Genomic DNA, 13,756 nt, shown 5'->3' with positions numbered 1-13,756 from the left:
ACTGGAAGAGGTTGCTCAGAGAAGCTGTGGATGCCCCATCTCTGGCAGTGTTCCAGGCCAGGCTGAATGGAGCTCTGAACAACTTGTTCTAGTGGGAGCTGGCAGGGAGGTTGGAACTAGATGGTTCCTTCCAAATAAAACAAAACACTCTATGATTCCATGATTTTCTTATGAAACAGCAGTTGCAATTATTCCTTTATCAAATGTGAGTTGCTCTTTTTATTATAGTTGCTTTTTTTTTAGCTGTGCCAGCTCCAAGAATCTGGATTTGTAAGAAAAAGTGAGAAGGTAAAGAAATGTTCTTCTTTATTTGTTTCATAATCTTAAGTCAGTTTTTAGGCTCTATTTATGATACTCTTTCCACAGACAGGCTTTGAATCAGATGCACAGAAGTAAAAATGCTGCATGTATATTGTATCTTTTGATACAAATGTTGGTTTAGTGTGATATAGTGGACAATATCCACTGCCAAGGGATATCTTACGTTTCACACATCAAATTAGAAAGCAAAGTGAAATAAGGAAAGTACTTTTCTAAATTTTGCTCAACGCTCTGATTTTTAATTTGATTTTCCATGGTCAAATAGGATCTTATTTAATTCCCTCAGTATAGCTTCATTTACTTGAGTTGATAGGCAGTCATAAAGATGGACATCAGAATTAGCACACCTCTAAAAGGAACAGAGTAGTTGTCAGCGAAATCAGCTATTTTTTCAGGCTGCCTGCAGACAGATAAATGTCTTGACACTGCTACCAGTGTCATACAAACACATTACCTAGAGCAAGAAATTGCATTCATACCATGATGTTTAATCATGTCATAAAACAGAGGGCCTCTGTGCAGTATTCCTCCTTAGCATGAGGAGAAGAAACTGCTCTCTCGTAGGCTGTCCTGGGGTCCAGAGACACGTCTTGCTACTCCAAGGTTACCATCTTGGAGTAATCAACACGCTGAAAAACAAGGCCAGAGACAAACACCAGGAAAAGGCTAGCACAGGCTGCATATTTTTTCTGACCTGCAGTACATATCCCAAAGTAGGTTATTTGTAATAAATTCTCTGTGATGTGCACTTTGAGGGATATAATCCAGGTCTTTAGTGGTAAAAAGAAGTGCCTTTTGTTACCTGACCTACTAGATTTGAGGCAGTATGATGCGTAAGCAGGTCTTGTCTAGAATGCCAAATTTCAAAACTAGCGTATTTTTACCAAAAATGTTTCCTGATGAGTTTCCTGTTGTTCACCACATACTTCTATTGGAAATATTTTTTAGTTCTGAGGTGGAGTTCCTCACTCAGTGTCAAAGCAAGTGTCTGAGGTGTTCAACACTTAGTTTGGGAGGGTGGATTTCAGAGCTCTGCTTATTCTAATGCAATCCAAGGATACTGTCATGGTTACACTAGCCCAGCACCAGGCAACCACAAGAGTTGCTTGCTCACCTTCCCCTGGACAAAGCCAAGTCCATGAATGTTGCTATATGCGTGTTGCAGGATCCCCACTCATGAAGATTGAAGGATGTCATTTACCAAAATATCTGAGCTTAAAAGGCAGGTTTCCCAAATCTCTTTGGGACCATGCGGCTCCCATTGCTATGAGAATGTGTGGGGCGTATTTCCCTTGTACCGAACAGGTCTGCTGTGTGGAAATGACTTTATTGTTCCCAGACTGGGTGGAGTGAGCTTCTATTGCTCTCAAGTGTGAGGTGAGAAACTTCAACTGCAATCTGGTCAAAACACATCTGGCTCCATTCATTGTGCTCTCAGTGATCCAGTGTGTCTATGGGCACTGCCTGGTAACCTATGAAGATTTCTTTTGGACACTCAGAAGCAGTCTGGTGGCAGCAGTAGATGTTCTGGCTTTACAGGCTATAGCTTGACATCTCTTTTGTCTCAGGAGTTGACTTATTTGGCACACACACCACTCTGTAGACATGCACCCTGATGTTTTGCTCCCCAGCTCTAGGCTTCCTGGCCCCAGCATTCCTGCACTTCCTTGCAGCCCTTGCCCAGCTCTGTGAACTCACAGGAGCTTGATTCCCCTCCAAGATCATACTCTCCATATGGAAACAAAAGCATCCTGAAGGAAGTCACTCCAAGTATGTCAAACATGTTGTCTACCTGATTGGTCTTCAGTCTAGCTGGTGCTCAAGCAAAACTTCAGACAACGAACAAGCTTTGGTATCTTTAATGAAGAAGCAACTAATCATGATAGGAGTGTGCTATGCTCCAAAAAGAGATCTGATGAGCAGAAGAAGCCTGAAGTATGGCCAGATCCAATTACAGTGCCTGTTGTGGGAGCAATACAAGAGGTCACAGACATACTGTTTTGGACAAATCCTATGAGCTAACCAACTCAATGAGAAAACTGCTACTGAGAAGCAGGTGGAGGGCTCACTCACCCTTGCTGAAGAAAGGCCCAAGATAGTGGCAATCAGAATTGCAAACCAGAATAATGAAATTGATCTTGCAGAACAGGCGGCCCAAAGCTTCAGGAGAATCTGGTGCTTCAGCAAGTGACCAAGGCAGCACTAGCCCAGCGCTGGAGCACCATCTGGTGACGAAAAACCAGAAAAGTTTTCTGCAGATCCCATATTGTCTGCTAAGAAAATAGGATGTCTCTGTGACTGCAGTGCTGCTCAGGTGTCTGAGCACTGACCCCTCTGACACAGAACATCCATGTCCTCTGGCTATCTAGCAGGAGATGTGACAAACAATCACAGAGGAAAGCATCCCAGACTGAGTTTGCTGCAAAATTAGCGTGTGTTTTTAAACAGCAGTCAATGAGAAAATAGTCCAAAGAGGTAAATTAACATAGTAAGATATTCTGCGATTCTAAATATCACTAGTATTTGCCAAGGAAAAAGTGTGCACAAGAAAGAGAATCTGCCCAAATGGTATGTAGGTCTCATAACACGGACTTCTTTGTTAGGTTTTGACATGAGTGAATTGCCCTTTGTGTAATATTTCCTTCCACTTCTCAATGCATTTCCACTTCTAGGCTTGTAAAGCACTGGCAAGAACTTCCTTTAAGGGAAAAACTTAGCTGGAATCATAGGGTATGGAGCTAGGATGTGGTCAAGCCTTTGTTTTTCCGTATCACCAAAAGAAAAAAAAAATCTAAAAGGGAAGACTATCATTCAGGTATCAATAGGTAAACCTATTCATTAAGCTGTTCAAAAGGCTTCTGCTCATTCTTTTGCCTTCCATTCAGCTTGTGAACATCACTCCTCAGAAGAGGCCTTTTGAACACAGCATTTCTGTATGCATGAGCTGGTCAGACCAAACTCCATGGCAGGTCAGTATCTGCCGCACTGGAGGTGGTTTGCACCAGTCACAGAGAAGTGTGGTTAGATGGAGGCTGGTAGCTAGAAATTATCCTTCTTTCCTTGACTAAGATCCAGGCCATGTGTTCCAGCTGCCACAGTGAGGCGCAACTTCCCTCTGCCCACAGCTGTCCCACTGTCTTTGGTCTCTCACAAAGATAATTCCCTGCTGTTCACCTGTCCGTTCTGTATCTAACATCTCTTTCAGACAGGATACCATGTGGATGCTGTCAGTGGCTAAAAGTTTGAAGGCACAACTCCTTGATCCCCTGCTACCAGAGAAAGAAGCCATGCCTGCAAAGAAAGCACACGTAAGAACTACTGGCTTGTGTCTGTGACCAAATCTCCAAGCTCCATCCATCCATGGCTGGGAAGTTAGCTGTCCAAATGGTCTGCTGGGGTGCAAAAGTAGCTACTTAGAGAGCAGAATGCCTACAACAACCCATAGCTCCCAACACAGATAATGGCATGCAGTGTTGGAGAAAAGCACATGTGCGTTTTTTAGTGAGAAACCTTTTGTCTGGTGTCAAGTTGACTGTTGCATTGCAAGGCAGCTCTTACCCAAGCCTTGAGCCCAGATTGGATTCCTTGGGTGAAAGAGCAAAGCTGTATTCTGCCTAGTGGCAAACAAGGCTGTTCGTTGTGCATGGATATACCAGTGATCTGGCTGGTCTGTACCATAACTACCAACACCAACAATCCAAAACACAGGCAGCTTAAATTTCTCTGATGTTTCCCCTGATGCCGATTCTGTTAATATTCCTTTAGTGCAAAACCTCTTAATTTGGGTTTCTTATCTCAGGTTTTCAGTCAGAAAGGATTTCTGCAAAGCACTAATATATCTTTCATTAACTAGCGTATGTCTTTGCTTTTGTTAAGTGATGCACTGGTTCAATTTCTGCTCCTTGACAGGAGGGTCAGAGCCACATTAGGTGGTCCCACTGAAGCACAGGCAAACAGAGGCTGATGGGTCCAATCCTGTATTTGAGGGATTTTTCTCATTACAGCCAAAGGTGTCATTTCTTGCCACATGTCCCTGTGGATTTGGCAGTAGAAGGTGGCAGGATGCAGGATGGAGAGTACACCCCACACAGAGAACCAGTGACATGTAGGTCAGCAGGTGCTTGATTTCTAATTTTCTGTATCACGTTGCATGAGCATAAGCTTCAGTGTAAGTGCAGCAGGAGGAGCATGCTCCAAGTCTGCAAGAGCTGATAAGCAGAGCTGTCACCGTTAAAACTACACCCCCACATGTCACATGCAATTCAACACCACACTGGAGGATTTAGGACTCTGATCAGCAGTTTGTTCCAGAGATGGACAACCAAACTGCCTTGCCTTGCAAGTCCTACTGGAAATTTGTCATGTTTATGTCACATTTTGACCCTGTTTAGTCCTTTGCCGGAAGGTAAAGGACTCGGTGTGACCTTCAGAGCCCAAGTGGAGTGATGGGAAGAGAAGCATTGACTGTTTAATTGCATAGAAAGGAGGAAGAGCCTTAAAATTAAGAGCATTCTATATCAGTAGGAGGAAACTGCTTTATACTGTGATGAGCCAGAGCTCTGTAAGCTGTTTCTCTGCAGAAAGGAACAGATTGGACCATGAGTCACTCTGAAAGTAGCATGATCCTTTTATAACTCAGAGCAACAGGTCTTCCACATAGGAGTTATGACGTTACTGAAGGTATGTGATACAGAAAGTGCTTCATTTCCCTTCTGCCATTCACCCATTTCCCTGGGAGCCAGGTAGCACAATAAACTAACGCAGCAGATAAACACCACTTGGTTTCTTGGTTTACTTAGAGACTAAATGACGCTCATATTCCAAAAACTGACTGGCAAGGTACAGGAAAGGAAACAAACCCAAATTCCTTTCTTACATGACTGTTGATGATTGCCTGCTGTTATGGCTCCCTTTCCCCCAGTCATGGCCTCTGGTGAGCTGGAAAAAAGGTTGAATATGCAGAGCAGGGATTCCAACAAACTCTTTACTGGACACTGAAACTGTGCTGATAAATATCATACCAGATTATTTTACATTAAAAAGCATTAATTCTGGGGAGGTTTTCATCATGCACCAGGCAAAACTGAAGTTCCTATGTCCATTCCTTTACTCACAGATTTGATATGTAATTTTTTTGACACTATGAGTTAACGGATTGAATTAGTGTGAGCAAAAGTTAACTTATCTTACATAAAGACAAATCAAAAGTCTGAGCTGGATTCAAAGGCTCTTCACCAAATAGCAAGAGTCAACTGTATCTGGAAGTGGATGAAACAGAGGAAGAACTCTAACCTGAGAAATCCCTAGGATGGATAGACTTGCCAGACTCCATAGGAAAGCAAGAGTTAGGAATAACCACCTGATAGTTTTAAGACCTGTTTCCCTCTGAATTGTTTTTTTTTCTGGTTAAAATGACAGTTAGCTCTAAGGGAACTGGCTATTAAGGGAAGGAGAACTACAGACACTGCCAGTCCTCTGAAAGCACTCCAGCCCAGGGCCTGATCTGAGAGTTGGTGCACTGTATGGCTTCATTGCTGGAGGGACAAGAACCTTGGCCTGGAACAGAGCAAGAAGAGCAAGTAGCCAGTTGGGAAACTAGACACATCTTTTACTTTGCCCTCTTTCAGTTTCCCAGCTCTCCCCAGTCCTTTGACTCAGACTCAGCCAGGGATGCCACACAGGAAGATCCAAAATGCTCATCTGTTGTGGTGGAAGTACTGACTGTCTTTCCAGCTCTGGAAGTCCTTGTGTTTAAGAGCACAGCAGGGAAAACTATTCATCCACTTTGAAAGTAAAATCTTTTGAGAGAAGCTGGAGAACCTAAATATAACCAATGAAAAAAAGAAAAAAAGAATTCTGCTTTTATATTCACTATTTCTGGTCTCAGAACTACAAAGAAGCTGGTCAGATTATGCTCTCCCCCTCTCCAGAATCAAAAGAAACAGATGTTGCAGTAGGCAGGGTTCAGAAATCTGTGGGTCTCCTTTACTTTGGGCAGGAGGCAATTCACATTGAAACAAGCTCACACCTCTCCCAAAGAATGCATGCATTGTTTTCTAAACTGCCTCGTCATGAGAATGTCATTCAATTATATGTATGTCAAATGGACACTAAAACTTACCTGAAGTTTTGAAAGCCACAGCCAAATCCCCCCATGCCCACAGGCCAAACACGTATTTTGTGCAATTTTTTGTCTTTTTTTCCTTTCCAAAGACCAAGAGGAAGCAAGATGAGTTCGATGAGTTTGATTGATGATGTCTCAATCTCAGAAATTCAGACTTAACCCTTTGTTGTAAATATCTGTTTATCAAAAGAGGAAGGGATGATTCCCAACACTTTTCCAAATACATGGAGTGATCATGATGTGTCTGAAGAGGTAAATGCAAGACTTTTAGTGACATCTTCCAGAGACGGGGGAAAGCCTTCATCACAACCCAGTCATCTCCCATGTGCTTTTGATGAACTCCTCAGAACACATGGAATATTCTTTTCTGACAAATACAGATTCATAGCATGACTTACTGTTAAGGTGCATGGTGGAGGCCACAGTATTTGTAGCGGCAAGGTTCAGTGCAATACGTGTCCTTGTGACAGAAGAACAACTTTCCTTCAGTCTCCCATCCTTCCTCATCTGTTCTCTGAAGGTTTAGATCTTTGTGATCAACCAATCTGCCTTCCCAGAAAGGCAGGCTATATGTATTCCCCATTCTTTCTTCCTGAGCTGGTGTGTTTCAGCCTGCCTGAATGGCAGCGCTTAAGATTTGTCATAAAGTTTAGTTTAACACTTCAATGTACATAATTTAACGTTAGATTTTGCTTAGCTTCACTATGGGACCTCCTTTTACCTCTGTCTACTAGATGCAAAAGCCATGCACTGTTTGATTTCTTTCTACTGGTAGTTTTGCTCTTTCAAGTCCTTTGGAACATACCTAACAGCACAGGGAATTGTCCTTGTTCCAGTGGAAGACGAGTTGCTCCTTACAATTACATTTTTAGGGGTATCAACTAGGTCTTTATCCATTTGGTGGCTAACATGACAGGTTAAATCTAGCTTTGATGGAGAACACCATCCAGCACAATGTCAAAAAACACACCAGATATCTACAGTATGGATGTCCATTATCTTCCATCTCTCAAACTCCCTTTAATTTTTTTAAAGTGCTAAACCACTATTAACCCAAATTAAATTTAAATAAACCTCTTCAAGGTCTAGCACAAATTTCTAGCAAGACTATGTTGTTTTAAGACTTATTTCTTCAGGTGGTAGTTTTCTGGGGGGAGGGAATGGAAAGGAAAATGAAGGTGCAGCATTGCTTGATGCAGAACATACTTTCCCACAAACTGTGATGGGAAAGGGCTTGGCAAGGGGAAAAGAGTTATATTTAGAGCAATACTAGAGAATATTGGCAGCAGAAGCCTTGTCTAGGATATGTTCATCCTCATACTAAACATGTCAAAGGCACTTGAGAAAACGAGCTGCCAGAGCACAACCAGAAAAAGCTGATAGCAAAGCAATCTAAAATCAGTCCTTGCTTTTACCTGGTTCTTCCAGTTTCTCTCCTTTGCTGACAGCTCTGCTGCCTGTGAGAAAGCTGTTCAGCATTCATCCTTAAGCTGTCTCTAGACTTAAAAACTCTCTATGAAAACAGAGTACAAAAGAGAACAACTGCTCATTGAACTGTGGTGGTTTGTCATAAGCATAACAAACATACTACACCACTTGCATGACTTCATGGGAAAAACCATTGCCCAAAGGCATAAAGAGTTTGGAACAGTCCCCTAACAAATACTGCAGGATTTGGTCTTTTGAGACTGGACAGAGATAGAAATACTTGCTTTTAAAAAAAGGCATCTGAGACACAAGCCTGAGATACAGGCCAAGTAGGTTTTACGCACAAGGGCCTCAAGAGGCTACAAAGATGTAGGCGGAAGAAAAAAGTGAGCAGAGTGCAGAGTAACTTCGTCTTAGCACTGCCTGGCAGAGCAGCACGAAAACTTGAAACACTGAAGTACTGGCAGGCAGGAGGGAACCTGCAAGAATTTCCATGCCTCAGCCTAAAATTCATTTAACTTTACCTCCACAGGTTTGAGGCAACTTCTGAGCATTAGCATTTATCTCACCAAAGATAAAATAGGAACATGAGGGAAGTATGCAGCAGTCTTTAGCCTGGAAGGAGAATGCCCCAGAGGAATGTCTGCATTTTGCATGAAGACTGCTATTTGGATGATCTTGTGAGATTACATAAAATGGGGCTTTTGAATTATTTTACTACAAGAGAAGGATGGGTAAGGAGTGTCGTGGGAGTAGAGTCATTAAGCAACAAATGAGAGGGAAAAGCCTTTTCGTTGTCATTAGCAATGTTAATAGCAACATGCATTTCTTCCTTGCTGGAGATGCCTTTGATCATATACATGACTATTACCGAGCAGCCAATAACTGATGGGAGTGCAATAGTTTTTGTGTCTACCACAAGTGCAGGGAGGAATTCCTGCTGTCTGGTACTACAGTCTTTATGGTGCAGTATTATCACGCTTTATCTGCTTCTGTGCCCTTGGAGATAAAAAACAAACCTGATGTTGATGTTTCTAATTAAAAAAAAAAAAAAAGAAGAAAAGAGCCTTTTTGCCTCTTTCTTGGCTACTACTGTGTATTTTTAGTTGTGAAAGACTTCTCAAACCTACTCACATCCGGAAAACTTATTTTTCACTCTTCACTAAGTCTGATGTCAAGTGGTGTTACTGGGGTATGTGATCAGCTCGGGTTTCAGAATTGTCTGAAACTAAACAACAAAATGCTTTTCCTCAGTTGTTGGACACCAGTGGAATCCAAACCAGTCTGCAGATAAACAGGGCTGTTCGATCAGCTCATTTGACTATCAGTTACAGGATTACGGAGGTTGGAAGTTTAAGTTACCCACAGTCAGCATTGCCCAGTTTACTCATTTGGTTAAGCAAGTGCTGTGGCACAAAGTTGGAGGCAAAGATTTTGTCCTTCCTTCCTCTTTGATTGTTGTCTAATACATACATTAACATAACCTGCTGGGCCAAAGTAGAGTGAACCGTGGCCAGAACTACGTTTAATCTTGCTTTGCTATGGTTTCTTTAGCAAGTAGTGTCATATTTTTGCATTTCCTAAGATCATGAGATGGTTGATTTGCAACCAGAAGAGCTACTATATATGTACATATAACTTGAAATGCCATAATTTAAATTTCAACTAAAGCATATTCTTAAAAAATAAGCATTACTAATGCAGTTTCCTAGATCAGAAGAGTCAAGAAGCCATATATAGGTATGTAATATCTGAATATGCTACAACATAGTGTACTTGCAGCTTTAATACAGTCTTTTCAGACATACATGATGCAAGAGGTTATAATCTCTCTTCTGTTTCTGTCACAGCTGCTTGAAGTGCTGAGATGGACTTCCTAGTGTGGAATGCTGCGTGAAACCTGCTGTTGAGATCTTGGATCACAGTATGGTTTTGAGTAACTTCTCTGAGCAGCCCATCCTAAGGTAAGGGGACAGGGAAATTGCTTGCATTGCTCCCTTGCATTGTGGAGCAGATGAAGTGGCTTGCCATGCTGTGATTCTCCCGAGAACAAGCAGTCTCTAGGTGACCACATCTTTAATCTTGCAGTTGAAAGGCAAGCACTATTACTGAACAATTTTTTTGTCTGGTTACTTTAACAAATTGCATTTTACAAAATTCTTAATTTACAACTGGATAAATGATTTCTCTTACTTTCCTCTCAGTTTTATTCAGGAAATAGCCATAATGGCTGGTAAAGCTCTGTGATGACTGCAGTTCAGTTACTCACCAGATGGAAAGAGCCCTGACCATTCAAGGCGAATATTTGGCTAAGACTGGCCAGAAATCTGAATTCATGCTTGATTATCTAGATTCAAGCAAACTACTCATGTTTGGCCAGCCTCTTTGGTAGCCCCGAGAAGCCACAATCGACTATTCTCACCCGTTAAGTCAGGTCCCAAACGCTATTAGCAAGTCCATAGCAGCTGTGAAAATTATAAATATGCTGGCGTTAGGAACTGGCAGCTCTGTTTAGCTCTGTCACAGGCAGACTGCCTTTTCAATGCGCCATTAGGGAGCTGGGAAATCGGAGCTAACGGATGGACTTTCTGCAGTTTTCCTCTTTTCTAACATCCGGTGGCCACTGGATGGCACTGAGGTTACTCTCCTGCTCACAAACACATTCTAAGAAGCCTCACCCTTTGATTTTAGGAGTTCTAAAAAATTGTCCGGGACACTGAATTTAGGTTATTTGTTTGGACACATGTAAGACTGGTTGCCTCAGCTCTTGTAGATTCTTCTCCCCTCACTTACTGCCCCCGCTTTGGGACCGCTTACAGCTAACAATAAATGCTCACTGTAAATCTCCACAGGGGTGTGTATGGAGCCTCAAACTTGTTGGAAGTGCATGCTGTCCTATCACACTGGCGGGTGAAGAAGATAAGGAGCCTTAATTGTTGTAAGCTATGTCACTGGTACTGGTTACAGAGTAATTTCAAAGGATCTGCCAAAGCATACAATTGTCTTAGGTACTGGCAGCATCAGACAAAGTTCACTGATTATCCAGCCATCTCAATGCCCATGGCTTCTGAAGATTTCCCATTCTGAAAGCACACAAACTATAGCACAATGTTTTCAGAAACCAAAATACCCAGCATCTTAAGGTATTTTTAGATATCTGACCTTAAAGCTTCTTATCTGTCTCTGAAGATGTACTCCAGTGAGGCATTCAGATTTGTTTGTAGTGAAAATGCCACTTGTCGGTTATGGACGGACGGGAGATCTCTATAAGCAGATCTTGGAACATGCGGTTTATTGCAAAGGGCGTGGGTATAGGGGCACTGCTCAGAGCTGCCAGATTCAGCTCGGAGCAGGCCCAAGAGAGCAAGAGAGTAAGCGGGTAAGAGAGAGAGAGAGAGAGAGTGTAAGAGCAAAGAGAGTGAAGAAGAAGTAGTAAGAGAGGAATGGAAAGGAATAGAATAGAATAGAATAGAATGGTGAAGTCCTGGTTACAATACAATAAATCATCTTCTGTACTGAATATTCTAATTGTCACTAACCAATCTAATACAAGATACAAATCCTATAGCATTTACATACAGCCTATAAGAGTTCTTATATTACCATAGAGTGTTACATCTTAACTTCTAAAAACTACTCTTTGGACCCCTTCTGCTGAGCTAGTAGGGTCTGCTCTGACCCTTGGACCTGCCTGCAAGCAGAGGGTACTGTTCAATCAAGAGGGGATTACCTTCAGTCGGCCATACCATTGTTTTCCAGTTGTTCAGTAACTAAGACTTGGTATTTCAAAAGTGGCTTTCATTTCGATGTTGCCTGTAGTTTTCATATTCCCAAAATCTTTTGTCAGGCAATCATATTTATAAGGCTTTCCTGTTTCATCTTCCCCAACATCTCCCCCTTTCTGATGAACAATTAAGATATTAGACATAGTCCTACTCGTCATTTTTTGCACACACTGAAGTATACAAGGTACTGCTACTAAAACTATAATTATTACTACTAGAATAATCAAGCCTATTTTACAGAGTTCCCTTAGCCAGGGTGCAAAGCTCCAACCATCAAACAAACTGTCTAGCCAAGACGAGTTATCTGTTGTAATTTGGTTAGCTAGGTCCCTTAGGTTTTGTAACTGTTTGTGAATGGAAACAGAATGATCGGATAAGTTCATACAGCATAATCCTTCAAAATCTTCACAGCCATGCCCATGTGCTAATAAAAGATAATCAATGGCAGCTCTATTTTGTAAAGTGGCATGTCTGACTGCCTCTTCTTCGGTTAACAAGTCACTGATCATAGTAGAGGTGGCATTTACCTCCTTGCTGAGCCAACATCCCAACTTGTTTAACTGTTTTAATGCAATTGAGGAACTTAACTGAGGAAGAAAAATGCTCGCAACAATTGATTTTTCAGAGTTCCAAGGATGAAAGTCACTATCACAGTCGCTCTCATACTGATGTCCCCAGGAAGATCTAATCTTTCTGTTTTTCTTTTTGATTACTTCTTTGACACTGGGAGCAATAATTGTAAGTTGTCCTAGAGCACAAGGGCCACCATCTATTTTTGAAGGTATACCTTGCCAGGCTCTGTCTCCACAGATGAGCCAAATTCCTCTAGGGAATCGAATAGGAAGTTTGTTAAAACGATCTGCATGAGGTTCATCATATATAAGAAGCTTAGCTTGATTGCACCAAGAAGTTACATTGCTATAAGCTGGGTGATATGGTGTAACGTTTAAATGAGGACCGTTTTCTCCTAGAAAGTGAAAGAAATAGCAGGTATCCATAGTTAACGAGCCTAGGATTTCTAGCTCTTGAAGGTCAGATTTATCAATTTTAGAATTATCAATATAAGTTTGGTGTTTATGGCTGGTAGTTGGAGATACTTGATGATCGTCGTATGACCAGTACTTATCAAGAGTAACATTACCAAAACCTTCTGGAAAAGGTATTCCAACTAAACAGGTTGAAAAAGGTTTGTCAGGGCTTGTGTCAGATAGACAGATGGTATCGGAGCCTGCAGATTTGGCTAAAGCAACCCAAACATTTGTCTTTGGTTGATTTACAGGTAAAGCTTCACTGCAAAAACAAAAACAAAAGGTTAAAAGCAACATGCATCTACACAAATAATGCTAAAATTCCATTCTTTTCTTGAGCTGTTTCTGGCAGACAATCTTCTCTCAGTGGTTCTGCCTAGTTCACATTTCAGTGCTGGCTTCTCGGCTTCCACTCACGGGGTGACTGGCTGAAGTGGAACTGACAACGGGCTTTGATGTGTGGTACAGCTTCACGTTCTTTGCTGGAATCCACTTGGTTCCTTCACCTGTGGAGAGACATGCAAATCCCTTTCCCCACATTATAAGATCATAAGGTCTTTCTATTTTTCCTGATGCTAAATTCTTAATTAAAACTATGGGGTGCTCCTTCAGTTTTGCTTTTTTGTTGTTTAAGAAATGTCTGAAAATGGGGGGATCAGGCTCTTCTGCAGAGCTGTTCAAGAAATTAAAAACATACAAGGCTTTATTCAACCTTCTTTGAGGTGTAGCCTGGGCTTTTCCCCTTTTCTGTTGATTTAAAATGCGTTTTAAAGTTTGATGTGTTCCTTTTAGGGTACTTTTTAGCAGTTGTTTAAGATACGGTGAGCAAATGCCACTGTATCTTACAGCACTTTTTAGTTCTTTAATTTCGAGAGTGGGGATGGGAGCCCACGTTTTAGGACTGTCAGGCTGTTGGCTAGCTATCACAGGCTTAGTTAATAGACTAAGACTTTCATCTTTATAGATTTGGGGTCTTATTTCATGGCAATCTGTTAATTGAGAATAATCTGAGCACTTTGGAGGATTTTTTGATTCAGAAGGTAGCGCTGACAAACTCTCAGAACTCGTTT

At 41.7% G+C, this 13,756-nt stretch overlaps 1 long non-coding RNA gene across 1 annotated transcript in view; it reads left to right on the top strand.

Moving 5' to 3' along the window:
* Positions 1-9,831, top strand: part of LOC125320191 — a 33,677-nt gene extending 23,846 nt beyond the window's left edge. The window contains exon 7 of the long non-coding RNA XR_007201042.1: positions 9,724-9,831. This is a non-coding gene — a long non-coding RNA (uncharacterized LOC125320191). The remainder of the gene's footprint in view (positions 1-9,723) is intronic.
* Positions 9,832-13,756: the final 3,925 nt, after the last annotated feature.

The sequence above is a fragment of the Corvus hawaiiensis genome, chromosome Z, assembly GCF_020740725.1.
Source record: "Corvus hawaiiensis isolate bCorHaw1 chromosome Z, bCorHaw1.pri.cur, whole genome shotgun sequence".
In the NCBI taxonomy this organism is placed as follows: Eukaryota; Metazoa; Chordata; class Aves; order Passeriformes; family Corvidae; genus Corvus; species Corvus hawaiiensis.
This window is presented reverse-complemented; position numbering and strand designations above follow the sequence as displayed.